The sequence below is a fragment of the Talpa occidentalis genome, unplaced genomic scaffold (assembly GCF_014898055.3).
Source record: "Talpa occidentalis isolate TD23 unplaced genomic scaffold, MPIMG_talOcc4v2.1 talOcc4.9, whole genome shotgun sequence".
NCBI classification, from domain to species: domain Eukaryota; kingdom Metazoa; phylum Chordata; class Mammalia; order Eulipotyphla; family Talpidae; genus Talpa; species Talpa occidentalis.
Window position 1 is genome coordinate 97,025,559 of NW_023605305.1, and position 22,649 is coordinate 97,048,207.

The 22,649-nt window shown below is 37.3% G+C and overlaps 1 long non-coding RNA gene across 1 annotated transcript in view; it reads right to left on the reverse strand.

Moving 5' to 3' along the window:
• Positions 1-22,649, reverse strand: part of LOC129145186 (uncharacterized) — a 42,133-nt gene that overhangs the window by 6,366 nt on the left and 13,118 nt on the right. The gene's annotated exons all lie outside the window — the stretch shown is intronic.

The following is a 22,649-nucleotide window of genomic DNA, read 5'->3' on the forward strand; positions in this document are numbered from 1 at the left end:
CTGCAGATTGCCCATGCCTTTTAAAATCTTCTTGTTCACATTAAAACACTTCATGACAAAGTGGAGAATAATCCTTATTTTGTCCCGCAACTTTACATAGTGGCTTTTTGCACAAGACAGAATTGACTATAATAAACTGAGCAGGGGTGGCCCACTTTCAAATGGTTGAATTAGATGAAAACATGAATGAGATATAAAAAGAACAGAAAGATGAATAAAGATGAACTGGGTCTGTTGCTTAGGTTGTAAAAATATCTTGTCTACATTAGAAAACATTTTTCTACCAATAAGGAACTTAATGACATCACAGTGAAAGTGTTCTTCCACAGATACAGGTATGATTATGGAAAGTATAATAGGATTGCTAAGGGGAGGGGGTTAATTTTCTGGATTCAGATGGAAGGAGAACATATTGGAAAGTACTTGAAAACCCTCATCTTACCCGCCATTGCTTTGTGTCTGACAATGCTAATTGGACGCAGCAATCAATGTCTTTTGTTTTCAGCTCTCAGCACTTTTCTGAGAGGCTTTACCCAATATTGGACAGGGAACTCTTAACGAAGCTTCACTTTTCGGTCGGTAGCTGCTATTATTACAGTTTCCTCTTGGAAGGGGAAAATTAATTGCAGATTGGAAAAAAAATCACCCCAGTGAAGTTTTCAAATGTGAGGCCAAACATAGATATCTTTAAAAAAAAAAAAAATACCCTGTCAGAAGGATGCCCCACTGGCATACATTAAAAAGAAAAGGCTGTATCAAAGCGAGCAGGGCTACAAGGTATTTTTTTTTTTTGTCACTACATAGACCCTGTTTATTTTATCATAAAATTGGATTTTCACAATCTTTTTGTCTCTCTTCAGGCATCGAGAGTTGCTTTCTTGGTTGCTTCCTTAACGATTTGTGTAATTGCTTTCACTCACTGAGGCCCAATTGGTAGGTTCATTGTGAGTGCCTCATGAAATATGAATCTATTTAAAAATTAATCATAAATCAATATTAATTCAATAAAATATTTTAATCTGAGGTATGAATATTTTATGCCTTCACCCAGACATGCAGATTTCAAAAGCCGTTTTCATGTTTCTGACAGGCTGTCCAGTTTTGCCAGGACAACATGGAAATATTCTTTCCTGCACTGCGAGGGCTCCAGGCTCTCTCAGTGAGAGCTGCCCAGGTCAATGGTTATGTTTATTCAAACTGCTGAAGGAATGCAAATGAGATGCTTGCTGCAGAGCAACTCAGGAAAGTTTACCTTGTTTAATGGAGTTTATAGTTTCTCTGGTCTCTGCCTGGAATGCACTTCAAGGGAGTCTCACGCAATCATATGGGTTAATCCTTGTTCACACCAGGTTTGACTCATATCAGACTTGGTGTGCAGAGGCACCTGAAGGCTGGCCCTGCAAGGGGCTGAGAGGAGATGGACTGCCGCCGATCTAGGCGAAATGAGCCAGTTGCACCCAGCTGATAAAACCAGAGATTTACTGGAGCAGACAGGCCTGAGCTTAAATAGGCTTCTCTCTCTATTGAAACCCTGTCTGTCACTTGAATCAGTCATCACCCCTGTCAGGCATCATCAACTAAAACAATGGAGTGGTGTCCGAGTTTAGCTGGAAAGAGGGTGACGGCAGGTAACAATAGAAATGTGTTGTTCTGATCAGTGGGGTTCAGCCCTCTTGTGTTTCTCTGTCTGCTTCTGAGAGGGTGGTTGTTACTCCAGGTGCAGAATAAAACCATAAGACTTTAGAGCTAAGATAATGATAATGAATTAGGAGGGGGAAAATGGTTTCTGTACTGATTCAATACAAGAAGTGGTAGGTAATGGCTAAAACAATAATTCTCCTCCTGTTGGGGTTTCTACCTTCATTTGTCTTTAATATATCCATGCTACCTGATGCCTAAGCTATGTTGGTAGACAGAAATAAGTTCCCAAAGAAGAAAATGTAAGCTGAACGCATTACAAATTCGTTGGCTGTGGTTTCTTCTTAAGGGAGCAATGGTAAATGAGGCAATTGAATTACTGAATGTTTCTGTGCCTGGACCAAGCCCTCGAGAACAAGTCTGTATGGGGTAGAATAGCCCCAAACTAGGAAGCAAATATTATGAACACAGTGGAGGATTTAAATAAGATGCCTAACAGAAAAGAACTGGGTCCTTCGCAACTCTGTGAATACCCAGAGCCCCCACAGAGACTTGTGTATAGTAGACCCTCCACAGACATTTCACTGAAGGAATGAATATGTATATATTCGTTTTTGACAGTTATTTCATTTGCCTTTGCAGTGTTCTCTGGACACAAAATTGTGCACTAAAATGATATATGTGCTTAACATTTTGGTAATTTATTATTATTATTTTCCTTTTGGAAGAGAAGGCTGCTGCTCTGTCAAATGTATTGCTGCTGTACATTGAAGTGAAGGGAACGTCACTGCCTCAATCAGTTACTTTGACAGGATTCACTCTTCTGTATGTGGGAAGGTGCTGGCAATAAACGGTCCTTCTCGGGTGTCCCCTGCCTTGATATAACTCTCCTCTTCCATTTCCCCTTTATTTGAGTGGTTGGTTTTTTTTGAGTGTACCTGAATGGTTCCCTGATCCTCCTTCATAAACCCATTGAGTGGGATGTGTGGATTAGGGCACACAGAAAGAACTGGGTTTGCTGTTGAATTAAGATATGGCCTGGCTAAGTTGACCAAGTATTCAGTTTTGCTGGAGATTATCTTAGTTTTAACAAAGAGGTTTCACATCCTGGAAAGCTCTTGAATCCCAGACAAAGAGAGACTATAACCTTGACATCAAGATATTGTCTTTGACCTCGACATTGTTGTGGGGTTTTTTAGTCAATGTTGAACTTCTGGAAGGTATATGTGTTTGAAGATGAGAAGGATTGTAATACATTTTATGATATTTATAATGATGATAATAAACTGACAGCCATATAATTTGGAAACTACCCAGCTGGTGGTCTTCCTAAACTCCATTCATACTTACTAACCACGTATAGAATAAGCTAACAAGAAAGATCTAGCATAGGAACCACAGTCTGCTGGCTGAGGAGAGTCAGCAGTATTCTCTCATGGAGAAAAAGATGGCTCCCACATTATCAACAGAACCAGGTTTCTAATCCAGTCCTTTTAGGTCTAACCACTCTGCTGAGGGGCACTCTGTAGTCAACAGAAATTAATGCCATTAATTAATGCTACAACATGACTCCAGCAGTAAGGATCCGGTCTTATTCAGCCTTGCATTTTATCCCAGACCTAGTGACTTTTAGGGGGCTGTTTACTCACTTAACAATAGTGCTGCTACATGAAAGCCTCACATTTGCAGTATTGTCTTCCCCACTTTCACCTTGACTCCCTCCATCTTTCCTCACTCACCTTTGCCACCTACCTTGGCGTTTAGTCTGACTCTCTTCCATGAAAAGTGAGTGAGGACACCTTAATCATTTATATAGGGTGAAAAACCAGGCCTTCCTGATTCTGATTCTTGTTGTGCATGTAGGTACAAGCACATTTTTTTTTGTTGTTGTTGTTGGGACCCTCGCTGGAGGTCAGGGAACGAACCGGCGCTGCGGAGGCTGTGGGCAGCCTTGCAGCCCAGCACTCAACCTCTGCTGTTTTTAAATGGGACTCAGGGTGATTCCATTCATATTATGTATCTTTGCACACAGACAGGTTTTAATATCCATGCACATGTCTATCTCTTCAACAAGATAAACTGGGAGGAAAAAATAAATCATTGTTCTGTTGTATAAAAGCAGCTGTTTCAGATGTTGGTAGAGGAGCATACGTAAATCCCAAAGGTATAATAACCCTTTAACAGATGGCATTTTATTTAGTAGTTAATACTTTGATTTCTAAGAATTTAACTTTGAGTTGAAAGTAGTATGGCGTATTAGGGAAAGCCACAGTGGGTGTAAAAGCTAGCTTTGCTTTGATCTTAGGCAGGTAAATTAAATGTTATGAGCTTTATTTTCTTCAACTAGTAAGCAGAATAATGTTTACCTTGTAGGGCTTTTGTGAGGTTCTGTAGAAATGTTGTATTATGTAACAGTCCGTGACACATTACTATGACTCTCTACATAGTAGCTATTAAAAGTTAAACAAAGAATTTAGTTCAGCCTAAGAAAGTGCTTTCAAATATTAGCACTGTCTAGCAATGAAGTGACCTCCCTTGACAGTTTGTGAGTGCCATCTCATTCGAGGGACCAAGCACAAGCCTGGGTCATTATTTTTCTGGGATGTAATAAAGGGAATTTCTATACCATGTAGATCTCTATTATTTGGTAAACCATATTCAGAGTTTGGTAATTCTCATCTTATAATTCCAACAACATGTATTGGACTTTGAGGGGATTATGCCAAGTGAAATAAGTCACCAGGAGAAAGACAAATAATCCATACTTTAACTCATATGTGGAAGAAAAAGAAGCAAAGCAAATAGACACACAAAAGAAAAGAACACCAAAACAAAGAGAACAGATTGGAAGCCATGAGAGGGGAAGGGGCTTAGAGGTCTGGGTAAATGGGTAAGGGGAGTGAACTGCATGGTAACGGATCACGATGTCAACTATACAGATGTTGAAATATAAAACTGTACAACTGAAGCTTAAGGTCTTCTCAACAAAAATTTAATACTCAAGGAGTTTCCAAATTCTCATCTAAACTTCTTAGAATTAAAAGCAACACTTGATAGTTTTCAAGGTCGATTTATGAAGTTGGTAGAATCAGCGGGCAAGTGCTAACAAAAACCTGTTTCCCAGAATGGGGAGAAGCAGGAGAGCGGTAACTCCTTCTGGAATGATAGTTTGTACCCCACCCGTGTGGGCTATTCTATGTTAGAGGAAACTGGAGAACAGAGAATAGGGCACCAGGGGCATTTTTACTTCCAATTTGTCTTCATGGCCTCATAACTTCTTCAGTTCTATCCTTAGTAATCCCTTTGCTCTCAGAGGTGTAGTGAAGGATTTTCAGAGGGCAAGTCTCCAAAGAGTATGTGCTCATTTAGCCATGCAGCCCGAGATGCACCTTGGGATGTGACTCATTCTGGGAAGGTTGAGAGTGAGTGAGAATACATGAATTAATAACATCCAGCACTTAAGAGTATTGTGAGTCGCTGGCATTAGCTTTGCTAGGACAGTATTGGAGGGATTCCCAATAATAGTCTTACAAGGAATTCAAGATACGTCCACCTTTGATGACTTTTGAGTGTATATAATGTAGGCTTAAATAAGGAATGCTTTATTGAAGTTTGAGGAATGGTATTTGGGTAATTTTAGTATTTTGTGTCTCTTGGATTAGAAGCAAGTTTTCATTTTTTCTTTATGATTTTCATGCTAGAAAATGTTACTTCCACTGAAATGATGATGCTTTAAAGATTGTTAAGAAATTTAAGACGGGGGCGGAAGCAACATGGCGGCGAGGAGACGCTGCGAGTAAGATCTCCCATTAAAAAAAGTGAATAGGGAGGAAAAGCGGCAGGTCCCAGTGAGAACTGGACACGGAAGATAAACAGACGACTCCAGCAAACTGCCCGAAGAAGAAAGTGGCCATAAAAGAGGACTAGAAGGGAGGGAAGCGCAGAACCCTGCTCCCCTCCCCCGCCCACAGAGGCAGCACTCTCCGACCGGCAGAGAGGAAGGAAACAACAAACCAAAACGGCCAACAAGAAAAACGGACACAGCAAGCGGGACTGTGAGTGGAAAAGGAACTATTGCAGCCACCACACCCCGTGAACGGGAGCTGAGGCGAACCTTGCAGGATCCGCTTGCGGAGGTGAGCTCCAGGCGCCATTAAAGAGAGCCCCCGCCCCCCAGGAGGAGACCAAGCCAGCACACAGCCCCGGACCGCCCGGCTGCTTGAAACTGACAGATGACTCCTGGAAGAACCAGAGGGAACAGAGAAGCCCACCCAAGATGCCGGCCAGTCCCAACAACACAGTGTCCCAACGCATACGGCAAATTAGAAAAACAGACAGTAGGGAGGAGAAGAACCACACGCAACCTAGCAACTCTCCAGAGAAAAGCACACCACAAAAAGAAAGCCAGCCCCCAGATTGCAAAGACAATAACTTGGAAGAATTTCTGAGCCTTCCAGAAAGAGAATTTAAAATTTGCGTGATTAAAAAACTGACAGAAGTCATAAAGGAAAACAATGATAAGGGAAAAATAATCAACGATCAGAAGAATGCAATTGAGTCCTAGAGAGGGAAAACAATGGTCAGAAGAAAGAAATTGAGTCCCTAAAGAGGGAAGTAAAAGAAATGCAGGAGATCAAAGAATTAATGGAAGAACTAAAGAATTCTGGGAAAAGCAATGAAAGCAGAATAGATGAAATGGAAGAACGAATAAGTAATCTTGAGACACAGAAATAAAAAGAACCAAAACAGAAAAGGAAAGAGAAGTACGAAGGAAAAAGAACGAAGAAAGACTTCGGGAACTATCTGACTCCATGAGGAGGAAAGGAAATATAAGAGTTATAGGAATACCAGAAGGAGAGGAGAGAGATGTAGGAACAGAGAAAATATTCAAAGAGATAATTGAAGAGAACTTCCCAAATGTGAAAGAAGGAGCTGAAAATTGATATACAAGAAGCAAGAAGAACATCAAACTTCCACGACGAAAGGAAAATACAGCAAGGACACATAATAGTAAAGCTCCCAAGAATCCAGGACAAGGAAAAAATAATGAAGCTGGCAGAGGGAAGAAACAGATAACATTCAAAGGAAAACCAATCAGGCTGACATCAGACTTCTCCGAAGAAACACTACGGGCAAGGAGAGAGTGGAGGGACATAGTCAACAGACTCCAAGAAAACAGATGCCAACCAAGAATACTCTATCCCGCAAAGCTCTCCTTCCTCTTTGAAGAAAGAATATGGACCTTCCCAGACAAACAGAAACTCCGGAATTTCATTACAACTAAACCCCCACTCCAAAAAAACTACAAGGAGTCCTAAAGCCAGAACCTCAGAGGGATGAATAACAATGAAAGAAGGCCAAAAAAAAAAAAAGTTATTAAAGAATAAATAAATAAAATCAAAGGAAAGACAAAACACAATGGCAAATACAGATGTTAACATATCAATATTAACTCTAAATGTAAATGGACTAACTCTTCAATAAAAAACACAGAGTGGCAGCCTGGATAAGAAACAAACCCAACCTTTGCTGTCTCCAGGAAACACATTTAGCTACAAAAGATAAAAATAGGCTCAAAGTTAAAGGATGGAAAACAATCCTACAAGCAAATGGACCAAAAAAGAAAGCAGGAACAGCTATACTTATATCAGATAAAACAGATTTCAAACTCAAAAAGATAAAAAGAGACCCAATGGTCACTACATTATGATCAAGGGACAATACTTCAAAAGAGAAATAACACTCATTAACATATACTCACCAAACGAAGGAGCACCAAAATATATCAGACAACTGTTGTCCTCTCTGAAAACAGACATCAGAGAAAACACATACGTAGTGGGAGACTTCAACACACCACTATCAACAATGGATAGATCAACAAGACAAAAAATAAGTAAAGAAACCAAAGCTCTAAATAAGGACTAGAGCAATTAGGCTTAACAGACATCTATAGAACACTAAACCCCAAAAAACGGAGTACACATTTTTCTCAAGCGCACACGGATCATTCTCCAGGATCGATCACATACTGGGGCACAAGACAAACATCAACAGATACACCAAGATTGAAATCATATCAAACCATCTTTTCTGACCATGAAGGCATCAAACTAGAAATAAACAAAAAGAAGGCAAGGAACTTTCCTACCTCATGGAGATTAAACCACACTACTGGAAGACCATTGGACTAATGAGGAGATCAAAGAAGAAATTAAAAAATTTTTTGAATTGAACGACAGGAGGACACTAATATCCTAAATGTATGGGATGCAGCAAAGCAGTAATAAGAGGAAAATATTATAGCAATAGAAGCTCACATCAAGAAACAAGAAAGAACGCAAAGAAACAACCTCATCTCGAAGCTCAAAGATCTAGAAAAAGAACAACAAAAAACCCCAAAACCAGTAGAAGAAAAGAAATAATAAAAACCAAAGCAGAAATAAATGAAATTGAAACTAAAAAAACAATCCAAAAGATCAATGAAACCAAGAAGCTGGTTTTTTGAAAAAATCAAATAAAATAGACAAACCCCTAGCCAGGCTCACAAAGGAAAAAAGGAGAAAGCACAAATAAACAGGATCATCAATGAAAGAGGAGAAATCACAACGGACACAGCAGAAATCAAAAGAATAATCAGTAACTACTATGAACAGTTTATATGGAAAACAAGTTTAACAATCTAGAGGAGATGGACAAATTCCTACAACTCTACAATCACCCAAAGCTAGATAAAGAAGAATAGAACACCTAAACAGACCAATTACAATTAGCGAAATTGAAATGGTAATAAAAAACCTCCCCAAAAACAAAAGCCCAGGACCTGATGGATTTACAAATGAATTCTACCAAACATTCAGAGACGAATTAGTGCCTATCCTTCACAAACTCTTCCAAAAAATTGAGAAGGAAGGGACAATACCAAACACGTTCTATGAAGCCAACATTACACTAATACCAAAACCGAACAAGGACAACACAAAAAAGGAAACTACAGGCCAATCTCCCTAATGAACACTGATGCAAAAATCCTCAATAAAATTTTAGCTATCAGAATCCAACAATGTATCCATAAGATAATTCACCACGACCAAGTTGGATTCATTCCAGGGGCACAAGGATGGTTTAACATCCGAAATCAATCAACGTTATCCAACACATCAACAAAAAGAAATATAAAAACCATATGATAATATCAATAGATGCTGAGAAAGCTTTCGACAAAGTGCAACACCCATTCATGAAAAGCCCTTGAAATTCTGGGGGATACAAGGAAACATACCTCAACATCATAAAGGCCATCTATGACAAGCCAACAGCCAGTATCATTCTCAATGGTGAAAAAGCTGAAGCAATTCCATTAAGATCTGGAACAAGACAAGGATGTCCACTCTCACCATTGCTTTTCAATATAATACTGGAAGTCCTAGCCAGGGCAATAAGACAAGAGAAAGACATCCAAGGAATCCAAATAGGAAAAGAAGAAGTCAAACTATCACTATTTGCAGACGATATGATATTATACATAGAGAACCCCAAAAACTCCACAGAAAAGCTAATTCAACTCATCAATCAGTTCAGTAAAGTGGCAGGATACAAAATCAACACGCAAAAGTCAGTAGCCTTCCTATACACAAACAATAAATCTGAAGAAGAAGAAATCAAAAAGACCATCCCTTTTGTTATTGAAACAAAAAAAATCAAATATTTGGGAATAAATCTAAAAAAAGAGGTAAAGGACCTATACAAAGAAAACTATAAAACACTGTTAAAGAAATAGAAGAAGACACAAAGAAATGGAGAGACATCCCCTGCTCATGGATTGGAAGAATAAACATTATTAAAATGGCCATCCTACCAAAAGCAATATACAGATTCAATGCTATTCCAATCAAAATTTCAATGTCATTCTTCAAAGAAATAGAACAATTATTGATGAAATTCATATGGAATCACCAAAACCCCGAATAGCCAAAGCTCTCCTGAAAAAAAAAAGAAGGGAATGGAGGCATCAGACTCCCAGACTTCAAACTATACTACAAAGCCATAATCATCAAAACTGCATGGTATTGGAACAAGAACAGACATACAGACCAATGGAATCGAATAGAAAATCCAGAAATAAACCCACAGATTTATGGTCAACTAATCTTTGACAAAGGAGCAAAGAATATGCATTGGAGCAAAGAAAGTTTGTTCAATAAATGGTGCTGGGAAAAACTGGGTCGCTACATGCAAAAGAATGAAGCTTGACCACCACCTCACACCATACACAAAAATCAACTCAAAATGGATTAAAGAACTAGACATAAGACCTGAAACCATAAATATATAGAAGGAAATATAGGCGAACACTACGTGATTTGCACATCAAAGACATCTTTACAGACACATCACCCAAAGCAGTGATAGTGAAGGCAAAGATAAACAGCTGGGACTACATCAAATTAAAGAGCTTTTGCACAGCAAAAGAGACAATAACAAAAACAAAGAGAAACCCACCAACTGGAGAACATTTTTGCACCCAACACTAATGATAAAGGACTGATCACAAAAATCTGCAAGAGCTGATGATGAGACTCAACAACAACAAGAAAATAATCCAGTCAAAAAATGGGCAGAAGAGCTTAAAAGAAACTTCTCTGAAGAGAAATGCAAATGGCCAACAGGCATATGAAAAAATGTTCAACATCACTTGTCATCAGGGAAATGCAAATCAAAACTACCATGAGATACCATCTTACACCAGTGAGAATGGCACATATTAAAAAAACTAGCAACAACAAATGTTGGCGAGGGTGTGAGAAAAAGGAACTCTTCTGCACTGTTGGTGGGAGTGCAAACTGGTCCAACCACTGTGGAAAACTGTATGGAGATTTCTGGACCTACTAAACATAGAGCTTCCATATGATCCAGCAATTCCACTCCTAGGTATTTACCCAAAGGACACAGAAACCTCAATTCCAAAGACACCTGCACCCCTATGTTTATAGCAGCACTGTTTACAATAGCTAAGCTTTGGAAACAAGCCAAATGCCCAAAAATAGATGACTGGATCAAGAAGATGTGGTACATATATACCATGGAATATTACTCAGCATTCAAAAAAGATAAACACATGCAATTTGCAGCAACATGGATGGCGCTGGAAGGATCATGCTCAGCGAAATAAGCCAAAAGAAAAAGAAAAATACCGGATGGTCTCACTCATAGCAGGAATCTAGAAAACTTAAATAAGGGACCAGAAAATGAATAACTATAAGAAAGTGAAAATCAAAATCAACAAAAAACTATGAACCAGAGACACTTTTAGGGGGCAGGGGTGGGAGGGAGGGATTGGGGTCAGAATGGGGGGCTGCAATTGTATGGGGAATATAACAATAAAATTTATTAAAAAAAAATTAAAAAAAAAAAAGAAATTTAAGACCTCAAGTTATTGCAGAAGAGATTACATTTTTAACATAAAATGTTGAAGTATACAAGCATTTTCTTTAAAACATTTGGATTCTTAAATATTTAGAAAAGTTTTTAGGGAAAAAGATTTTTTTGCTACTCAGCTGAGTCCAAAATATTTAAAAATTGCTCAGACATCAAACCACTTTCTACTTGACATAGTATCTCAGTTTCTCTGATATAAGATGCATTATGGTCTTAACCTGGAATTTCCAGCTTACTGTCAAGTTTTCCTTTCCATTAAGTTTGTGACATCTTTGTTTTAAAATTTCTATTTTTAATGGGCTTTCAATTAAAATATGAGCTACAACTACATATTTTTCATATTTTTAACTGAAAAAAAAAACACAGAAGTGGAATTTCAAAGTAATACTGGGGCTTGGGTAAATTTATCAATGATTTATAGTTACTTTGAAGCAAGGATTTAACACATGTAAAATATTCTTTATTCTAAAAATTTACTCTAAATTTATTCTAAATGTCATTGGTTGAAAATTTTAGATTTTTCTGGGTATACCCATTAAAGTCCAGTTAGGGAAAAATCTATGCTGGGTGTTTTAACAGAGAGAATTTAATTTTGAAAAATATCTTCAACATATGATGATAGACGTTCTCAAAAATCTCAGAGTGAGGGGAAAGCATACCAGGTAGTAACAACAGGAAGCTATTATTCTCATCTCTTGGGTGAAAATAAAAGAGAAGTTGATCTTGTCAGAATCCAGAAACTGGACAGTTTGGGACAGCAGATACACGCTCTCATAAAATCTAGATTCTCTAGAGCCATAGAGAAGACTTACACCTTGAATGAGACATCATCCAAAGAAATCTGGAAAACATGATTTACTATGAGTCAGGGCCAATCAAAAGAAAGGAGGTGAATTTATCTGAGGACATACAGGCTACTAGGGCATGGGAATCAAAGAAGATGTTTGATGCTGGAAAATATATGATCTTTCTGATAACCAGTGGTCACAGCTGACCTTCATCAATGTGTGGCTTGGATTGTTTTTCCAGAATGATTAGCACTAATTACTCCTTCCTCTTGCCTTATTTTTAAAGGAGTGCTTGCAGAGCAAATAAGATATGCAATGTAACCCACTCATAATGGGCACAAAATAATAATAGTTTAAGTACCATGGCTGCAGCCAAGGTGTGATTTAAAAAGTGTGAGACATCAAATGTTATTTTAAGCCTAGAAAATGCTCTCTTCATCCCAAAAACATGGGAATTGAAGAATCCACTAACTAGCAAGTGTATTCATTTCTCCAAGACACAGAGCAGGTGACTCAGTGAAAATGGAGAAACTCCATTTGTAGTTAAAAAGGCAACAGGCATCTGAAGAGAGACAGAGGGAGAGGAAGTTTTGTGTTTTAGCACTTGTGTGGGTCTGAACAATACCCAGTAGGAAAAAGATGTGCTAAAGCAATATATAGAGAGAGTTACTCAGGACTTGACGCTTTAAGTGTAAACTTTGAGCAGTTCCTGTTGGAGGGGCTGAGGAGTGTTTACAGTTGGAATAAAAGCACTGATAAAAGAAAACAGCAATTCAAATTTTTGATAGTATGGGATGCAGAAGAGGTGGATGATTTAGAAAAATGATAAAAACGAAAGAGGATCTCGTCAAAATCAGACATTGACATATTCTTTAAAGATTCTGTTCCCTAGTGGAATTAGATAGGAAAGTAATGCCTGAGTGATATTTTTTGTTGTTGTTTACATTTTTAAAGATGATTTAACTTTCTTTCATTTTTAGATTAAGGAACCTTCAGATGCCCACTACATGCAAGGATAAAATAATTAGCTGGAATAGACAGGGGCTTATTTAGGAAAAACACAATTAAGGAGAGTATTTTAGGTAAGAGAATATCATATTCCTGCTATCAAGGAGAGGTTGGTGTTTTTGAGAATCCAAAATAAATTCAGAATGAATTATAGGTAGATTACTATGTCCTAATTGGCAAGATAAGTAAGCAGACTTTACTCCTTATAAGTCATATTAAGGAATTTAGATTTAACCCATTTATTCATTTTTCATTTGTTCATTCAACAAGTAGTTTTTAGCTACTCTCACGGGACATGCTGTATCCTATATGTTAAATATTTAGCATAAAATGTTTAGATAGACATGTCTTCCACTGTCACAAATCTAATAGTCTGTCCAGAGACATAATGAATAAATAGTTTTAACAAACATGAAAAGTTCTATGATAGGGCAGCTATGGTTAAATGTGATTGTCTTGCAAACATGGCGTGGAGACACAATCTCATTTTGTTTGTGGAGATGATGGTGATGGTGAGAGAAGAAACATGCTCCAGAAATAATAGAATTCAACCTAAAACCTAAAGATTTAGGTTAGGAGTTAGGGAGAGAAGATGGAGGCAATAAAATTCCAAGTATAGGAAATAACATGTGTAAAAAGCTGGACACAAGAGAGAATGTAGCCTTTGTAAAGACATGAGAGAATTTCTATGTGGCTAAAGAAAAAGGTTTGAAACTGTGTTAAGGAGTTCGGGTGTATCTTAAGATCACTGGGGGAAAAAAGACATTTAGAACACTCATTATTCAATATAAATAGGAGACATCAGTAGATATCTACATATTTGCAATAATTATTTCAAAAGCAATCTAGATAAAAAAAGGTGTCGACAATAATGATAATGCTAGCGAATATAGGAAGTGTTAACACTGGTACCAAAGCTTCTGCTTTGGAGTAGGCTGCAGAAGCTAAGCCTCCTAGTTGAGTGCTATTCACTACACTAAACCATTTCTAAAAATTTCGCAGTGCGGTTCATATTTCTCTTGAAATGTTTCCCCTAGGCTTCTCAGTCTACCTCCCCTCCACTTAACAGCAGGGAACCGGACATTTAGCTGCGCTTGCGCGCAGACAGCAGCCCTGCAGCACAGCAACTGCATCTTGGAAGGGAGCTCCCTGGGCTGGGGCTTTCCAAGCTGGGCTCCTGGGCAAAAGCAGTGGCTGCTGAGCCCTGGTCCTCTTGTCCTGAGGTCCCTGTCCCTAATCTCACTGCCTTCAGTTCCAGCATATTCTTCTATTTACTCCCATTTTTCAGGTCCTTCCCACTCAAAAGCTCATTTGTTTCCCAAGCTCCTGAACCATTCCATTCTGCACATACTGTATTGGATAACACTGACTTTTAAAATGCAATTTTATGATTCTCTGGACATGCACATGTTTCCCAGCATGCTGACCACGAGGAACACATTTCCATCAGTAAAGGCAAGGTGCGTGGACAGCCCAGATGTTAGCTATTTGAAGAAACTCTAAACCTCAGTAAAATGACCTACCATGCTACTTTGGAATTACCATAATGCCTTTGGGAAAGACATTTATCTGGCTATGTTTAATTTTCTAAGGCAATAGCTTCAAGAAAGAAACCCAGGGAGGATTTATTTGTTCAATACTTTCTGTGGTGATATTTTTATTTTGTATAAAACATACGTACTATATAAGTTCAGTGCTTCCACATTTTATCATAGTTTAGATATATTTAAAATATCACATGCTATCAGCATAAACGTGAAACTTGTTTGCTGAATTTCTTCCTGAGCGGAGTCCAGACATTTCTTAACTTAGAACAAATCGTACATATGAAATGAAGATAAAATGCCAACATCCAGAGCAAGGCAAGTAAATATTGTCATTAGCTCTGCTGGAATCGAGGAAAGAGCACTGGGTTTGGAGTAAGAAAAACTGGCCTCAAATACACCTGAGCCTTCATGTTTCTCACTCAGACCTAGGACAGTGAATCCTACCTTATTTCCTTTCATCTTTCCGTTTATGAATTCATTATTCATTGACTAAACTGCATGCCTACTATGGGGTAGACATTTTATAAACACACCTTATAATCTCTGCCCTCATTTGTTGTTACAATAAGACAATCTATTGTCAAATGAGACCATCATAGCGAGTGCTATCATTTATCACATGCCTACTATGTGCCAGCGGCTTTAAACTGTTATTTCTGTCATACTGTGTACCAGGAACTGACATATATTACCTGTCTATCCTTGCTAAAACCCTTGCAGCCTGTTCTCACTCCCCGATACACACAAGGTAACTGAAGCTCAGTTAAGAAATTTGTCCAGGGGCCTCCCCGGTGGTGCAGCGAGTTGAGAGCAGCACTGTGATGCTGTTCACAGCCTTTACAGTGCAGGTTCGATCCCAGCCATCCAGGGAGATTCCACATGGCGCGGCAGACCTCTCCCATCTTGCCCGCTGCTCCCCTCAGCAGTGCTTTCGGTCCATCTGCCTGTTTTGCTCCCCACTCTGTCTGTGGTGAATCCTTTCACCCCTTGCACTTCTGGCCTGCACCCCAGTTCTTGTATAAATGAAATAAAATCTAAAAAAACAAACAAACAGAAATTTGTCCAAAGTTTGATAACCTATAAGGGACCCCATGGGAACTTGACCCAAGATGGATCTCATTCCAAAGATCCTGATTTTCTAGTAATGTCTATCAATACAAAAGTGCTTTGGAACAGAAAGCACCATATAAAAATAAATATTATTTACTATTATTGTTATCTGTATTCATGCATGATGCTGTGAAAAGCAGGTTTAGTTGTGTCACGATGGGAATTTTCATTATAATGCTTTTGATTCCTGGTCTTGCTGTTTGAAATGTTCCTTTTCTTTTCCCCTATGGGCACACGTTGCTGCTGTTCTTTCTGTCTGCAGATCGCGGCTGGACTCTTGGTAAGTGCATTCTTTTTTAAAACAATTGAAATGGTTTCATTGGAGAATCACTGTGTCAGGGAGGTTGTGCACCTCCTGGATGATGAAAATGCCAATTTCTCATAAAAAAGCAAAAACTTTCATTTTAAAAGGTTGAATAGAATGTTGTTTAACTAATTTCAAATGACTACTTTTAGGTCAATGAAAAAGTCCAAATGTAAGAGTAGTCTCTGGAATCTGTAACATTTTCATTTGATACCAGAATGGATAAATTTTAATTCATTTTAACCTCTTGCCTTTTGGTATTTTGCTCTTCTGACAGGAAGTGTCCATCTACTTTGCTGTTTGTCTCGGTCGATGGCCTGCTGTAACCCTGAGTCCATTTTCATATATCCCTGAAGGCTAAATAATGTCTCAAGTTTGGTTTTTTTTTAACACTACTTACATCAACACTTCAGTAACATTAAATTTTAATTGAAATATAAATAGAAAATTGCAAAAATGTCACATATACAAATTTGAACATTACAAGTACCTCCATATCTCACTCATGACCACTTTCAAGTATACTATGTCCAAAAGTGATCTTTACTCTGATTTCTTTTATAATCGATTAGTTTTGCCTGCTATTGAACTTTATATGAATGTCAATAGAATCCAAAATGTGCCTTTTTGTGCTGACATCTCTGACTCAGCATTTTGTTGGTGAGATTTATCCAGGCTTTTCTGTGTAGTAAAATTTTGTCCATCTTTTCTGCTAATAGTCCATTATATGAATAATTACAATTTATTCTTTTATTAATTTCTCTTTATTTAAGTATTTGGGTTATTTCTAGTTTGTGGTTATTGAACTTATTACTGCTGTGAACATATAGTGGAGATATTGCAAATTTGGTTCCAGATCAATGCAATAAAGCAAATATTGCAATAAAATGATACACAAATGATTTTTTTTGGCCTCCCAGTGTAGATAAAAATTGTGTTTATCCTATACTACAGTATAAAGTATGCAATAACATTATTTCTAAAGAATGGTGTAATACCATAATTAAAAATATTTTTTGCTAAAAAATGAAAAAAGGACATACTGATGGAAAAATGATGCCATTAGACTTGTTCAAAGCAGGGTTGACAAACCTTCAACTTATAAAAAACACAATATTTGTGAAATGCAATAAGGCAAAGTTCAATAAATTGAGATAGGCTTATATATGTCTTTTGGGGCATATATATATATATATATATATATATATGCAGCTCTATTGGGTATATAACAAGGGGTGAAATTGCTGGCTGTTGGGTTATTAATATTTTACACCTGAGTATATACTGCTAGTCTTCCAAAGGGTCCTATTAATTTAAAATCTCACCAAACTATGTAAGAATTCCTGTTATTCATCCTCACCAGGCTTTTTAATATTAGCCATTATTGTGGGGTCTTGTGGTCTATCATTGTGAATTTAATTTACATTTCCCTAATGACTAATGAATACTTTTTCACAGGTTTATTGGCTATTTGGCATTTCTCTGTCCTTGTTTGCATGTGTTTTGTAATAAATAGAAAAAATGTCTCCCCAAAGATATTTATGCCCTAAATCTTGGAACTTGTGAATATGTTAGGTTACATCACAAAGGGAATTAAGGCTGCAGATGGAATAAGTTTGCTAATCAGTTAGCTTTTAAAGGAGAAGATTATCCTGGATTTGGTAGGTGAGTCCAGTGAGTGGAGGGGAGATTTGGCAGAATCAGAGATGGCAGCGTGAGAAGTACTTGGATCCATATTGTTGGCTTTGATGATGGAAGAATAGGGCCATGAGCCAAAGAATGCTGGCAAATCTTAGAAGCTGGAAAAGGCAAGGAAATGGATTGTGCCCTAGAACCTCCAGAAGGAGCACAGTCCTGCGAACACATTGATTTCAGCCCAGTGAAACCCATTTCCAACTTGTAAACTATGCAGTATATACAGAGAACAGATTGGAGATTACCAGAAGGGAAGGGGGTTGAGGGGATGAAAAGGGTAAACAGGGTCAATTGAGTGGTGAGGGAGGGAAACTAGGATTTTGCTGGCAATGAGAATATAGTGTATGGAAGTGTCACATTATGATCTAACTGAAACTTATATAAGTCAATGTTACCTCAATGAAATTTTATTAAAAGTAAACTATGCAACTATAAGATAATAAGTTTGTGTCATTTATAGTCACTAATATTGTAGCAATTTGTTGCAACAATAAGTGGGTCAATACATGTGTCCATATTTCTGTGGAATGTTAGAGATTCTTAATATATTATGTGAGTGCTTTGTTGGGTTTGTTTAGTATTTTTTTTAAAGATTTATTTATTTATGCATATAAGAACTGGGGTATAGGCCAGAAGTGCAGGGGGTGGGAGGATTCACCAGAGACAGAGTGGGGAACAGAACAGGCAAAGTGACTGAAATACACTGCTGAGAGGAGCAGCGGGCGAGACAGGAGAGGTCTGCTGCACCATGTGGGTCACCTCCCTGGTTGGGGATCGAGCTCACATTGCAGAGGCAGCAGATAGTTTCACAGTTCTGCGTCTTAACCCCTTGTGCTACCAGGGAGGTCTGGATTTATTTAGTATTTTGTGCCTATAATCTTTATTTAAAAGTTTATGGCATGATTTTTAAATTTGTTTTTTAAAGTTGTATCATTTTTTGATTGAGCTAATATTGTTTACGATACTGTTTATGATTTAGAGAGATAGGTTCATTTCTCTTCAGCAGTATGTTACTGTTACAGGACAGGGAGAGGGGCAGCCCAGATCCGGCAAACCTGCCTGCTCTAAATAGTTTCTCCCATCCACTGCATGAACACAAAACGTATAAGACTTTAATGGGAAGGAACTTTAATACAATTAGTAAACAATACAGGAAAGACAAAGAATATAGTTTCTAAATCAAGCACCCAAATTTACCCGTCCCAAATGGGTAAAAGTCCATGCAAACGGGATTGGCCCAGAGCAAGGCCTGAAAGCCTGCCACAGTCTAAAGTATCCTTTAGTGGGGACCCACAGAAAAGGATCAGAAACAACCAGACAAGTCTGGGAGGAAAAGAACAAAATCAAAATCAAGACCAAAACCGCCATTGTTATCCTCCCCATGGTCTCTCACCCACATCTGTTTCAACCAGTCCATGACTAAGAAGCAAATGCAGCTTCTTCACTTCACATGTCTCTCTGTTCCATGTGCCTCCTCCAGGTCTCCTTCTGGCTCTCCATCCTGCTTCCTTCCTTTCCAGTCTCTTCTCCAGCTTCTTCTCTTCTCTTTAGCTGCACCCTACTTTGGGTGGAGCAGGGAACCTGGAACCTCCCTTTTTCCTGGGGACCAACCTGTTACATTACCACACCCACCATGATCTACCATCTACCACAGTCCATTGGGTCCTCCTTCCCCCTTTGCTTCTTTATTGGAACATCCTTGTCAACTTCTGTTAACAATATTTTTTGGTCAAAGTAAAATCACTTTGTGATGTGGTCTCTCGTCCCATTCTCTCACAGAAGAGGGGTAAGATTACTGTTCTGTGTTTATTAATTGGTGGGATTTACCATTTTGTCCTGTCATTTTCTTTCAGATAAGATTTTATTTTTTGTAATTAAATGATTCAATTTGTTTTATACATAGAGAAGTATACAGATTGTGTATTTTTCTTCACTTTAATAAGCTATATGTTTTCAAGGAAAATCTCTTCTGATTTTTCAAATTTATTTCTATACATTCCTCATAATATCTTCTTTTTGAAATGTTTGCAGTACCTGTAGTGATGCTCTTTTTCCTCTTTGAATTTGGCAGTGTTTGCTTTCTTGTTCAACTTGAACAGTTAGACAAGGCATTTATTTTAACTTTTTTAGAACATCAATTTTTGGCTTTATTGACTTTCTCAATTATTTGTGAATTTTCTATCTCATTAATTTCCTCTTTTATCTTTAATTGATTGTCCTTCTAATTTCTTTATATATATGATTTTTTTTAAAAATGAATACATTAGTCATTTAACATTTTATAGTTTCTTCTCTAGTATTTATGTATTTTAATGCTAAACACATCTTTTTATGCATTTCTTCTGCTGCAAATCACAAGTTTTGATATTTTTGTTTCCCTCACTCAAAAATATTTTAAAATTTCCTTTGTGACTTTTTTCACATATGGATATTTGAGAATCATGTCACATAACTTCTAGTATCTGAGAATTTCTATTTATCTTTTTGTTATTGATTTTTACATTAATTCTGCTATGGTCAGAGTTCATATTATATTTCAAATCCCTTGAAATGTTATATTTTACTCAAATGTTGGACGGTTCATTGCAGCTAAGTATGTATTCAATTTTGTAAATGTTCATTTTGCATTAAAAAGATATAAATTCTGTAATTATTGTGAGCAGTGTACTACACATGTCAAAAAGGTCTAGTTTGTTAATCATGCTGTTCAAATCTTCTATGTTTCTGTGAACCTTAATATTTATTTGTTCAATCAGGTGTTGAAAGTTGTGCTAATATCTACTATGACCATGAAATTATCTAGTTCTTTTCATTCTTTCAGGTTTTGTTTGTTGTTATATATTATGGAATTATTTTATTTTCCTGGGTATTGACCTTGTTACATCACAAAGTGTCTCTCTTTATCCTTAATAGTTTCCTTATTTAAGTCTGCTTTATCTGGTATTAATTTCACTTGTTATCTTTCTTTTGTTAGTATTTTCATGGTATATTGGATATCTCTTGGGCATTATCTCATATTCTCTTGATGATTATATACAATTTCATTATTAATTCTGATTTTAGAAATATGATGGAAAAATTCTTTCTAATATAGAGATTGGAACTGGCATGTCACCTCATTTCATATAACAGAAAAATATTGTCATCCATGCCAATATATATACTAGTGAATTTACTAAACCCGAGGGTTAAAAAATAAATGAGCATCAAGACAGAACTCAAGTCATATACCAAGAGGAAAATATCAGGTTTATATTAGATTTCCCTTTATGTACTTGATGAGAGAAAGTAGTATTGTTACAGGGCAGCCCCTATATAATCCTTTCCCCTTAACATTATCTGTTGCATTAGGGATATGTGTACACTGATAATTTTCACATAAACAACAAATAAATACTAGTGTGTAAGAATTTTGGGAATACAGAACTTATAAAACAAATGTCAGGATACAAAGGAAACTACATCATACCCCTCAGAATAATAATAATGAAGCAGATCAAGTTATCTACCCTGCCTTAAGGAACCTGGGAGATCAAGGAGAAAGAGGAAGACACTTAACATGACAGACAAGGAGAGGGGGTTGCCTCATCCTTATTCTGAGAGTCAAGATAAAATTCTTAGATAGAAAGGATATGCACACTGATAAGCCTACAACTAGATGTGGCCCTCCAAACTACATGTTTCTGGGATGTCTTCTTCCATGAGGGAAGGTGAAGGACTTGGGCAAGGACAGCAGAAGGTGCTCCTACCCTTCAGGATCCTCACCACCTCAACACAAACCAATCTACATTCTTTAAGTAATGGTAATGAACCACCTGAGGCTCACAGGACCTTGGTTGACTTCTACTTCTCATACCAAGGTGATAAGAGACTTTACTCTGGGCATATAAAAGAAACAAAACAGCCTACTTGACCCTTTTGGGAAACCCAATGCAAACAAATAGTCCAAGATTAACTGAATAGCAAAATCTTGCTAACCTAGAGATAGATAAATGTAAAAACTTTCCAAATGATGAAAATATAATAAAAAATATTTGTGATGAGCATTTAATCTAAATATAGAATTAAATTTTGAAATGTGCCTTAATAATGGAATATTATGAACCACAGTAATATATATAAATAGCAAAATGCTGAGAAAGAGAAGTTTAAGTGTGCCAATTTCATGCTTTGTCATAGGACAGAATGGATTCCATCTAAAATTATAATTTAAAATATATAACTGCACAGTCTCTCAGCATTTTCACAGTGTTGTATTAATCTTGGTGAAAATTTAACCTTTTATTTAGTTAATTTAAGCTTAACTGATCTTACTACAGCATATATGAGAAAAGAGATGCCTAAATTAGTGGTGTAGTTGTTACCCGTGACTATTGGGGATGGCAGGTTTTTGATAATTTTATCGTTTGTTGTTCTTTTCCTTATTGTTTGGTTTTTTCCTTTCTTTTAATGATCATACATCAACTTTACAAAATCTACAGTGATATAAAAAAATTAAACGGACATAGCAACAGGGCCATTCTTATCTCTATGAATTTTTCTCACCTTCTTCTTACTTTCAGGGAGAAACTTTATGTTTTATCTTGAATGATGCTGCTGATTGAATTATTCTTTGTCATCGTGAGCCTAATGTGATCAATTTTTATTTGGGTTTCACTAATGAAGAGTTAATCTTTTTTTCTCTGCAACTCCTAGCATTCTATATCATTCAGTATCACCTTTCATATTCCAGCCTTCCCTGTTTTAAGTCAGGTCTGTCATCTCTTCTTCTTAGATCTATGAACAGACAGTGTCACCTAGAAGGACACTCTCTGAGGAGCAGGATGGCAGTGGAATGCTACTGGTTTGAAAGCTCTTCAGATTGACAGCAATTCTGCCATGGACTACAATAGAGACAAAGAATTAAAATGCAGAGCCTCCTATTTTTGGCTCAAACATGGGGAGGACAGGAAAAATTGGCTCACAATTATTGAGTGCCTGATGTATGCCAGGCATGGTCATAGCAGCTCTTGGAGTTAGATGGTACTCAACATATACATGAAGTAACAGAAATTTGGGGAAGATTCGAGAATTGTCTGTAGTCTTGTGGCTAGCTTGGAAAACCCGTATTTCACTGTGCTC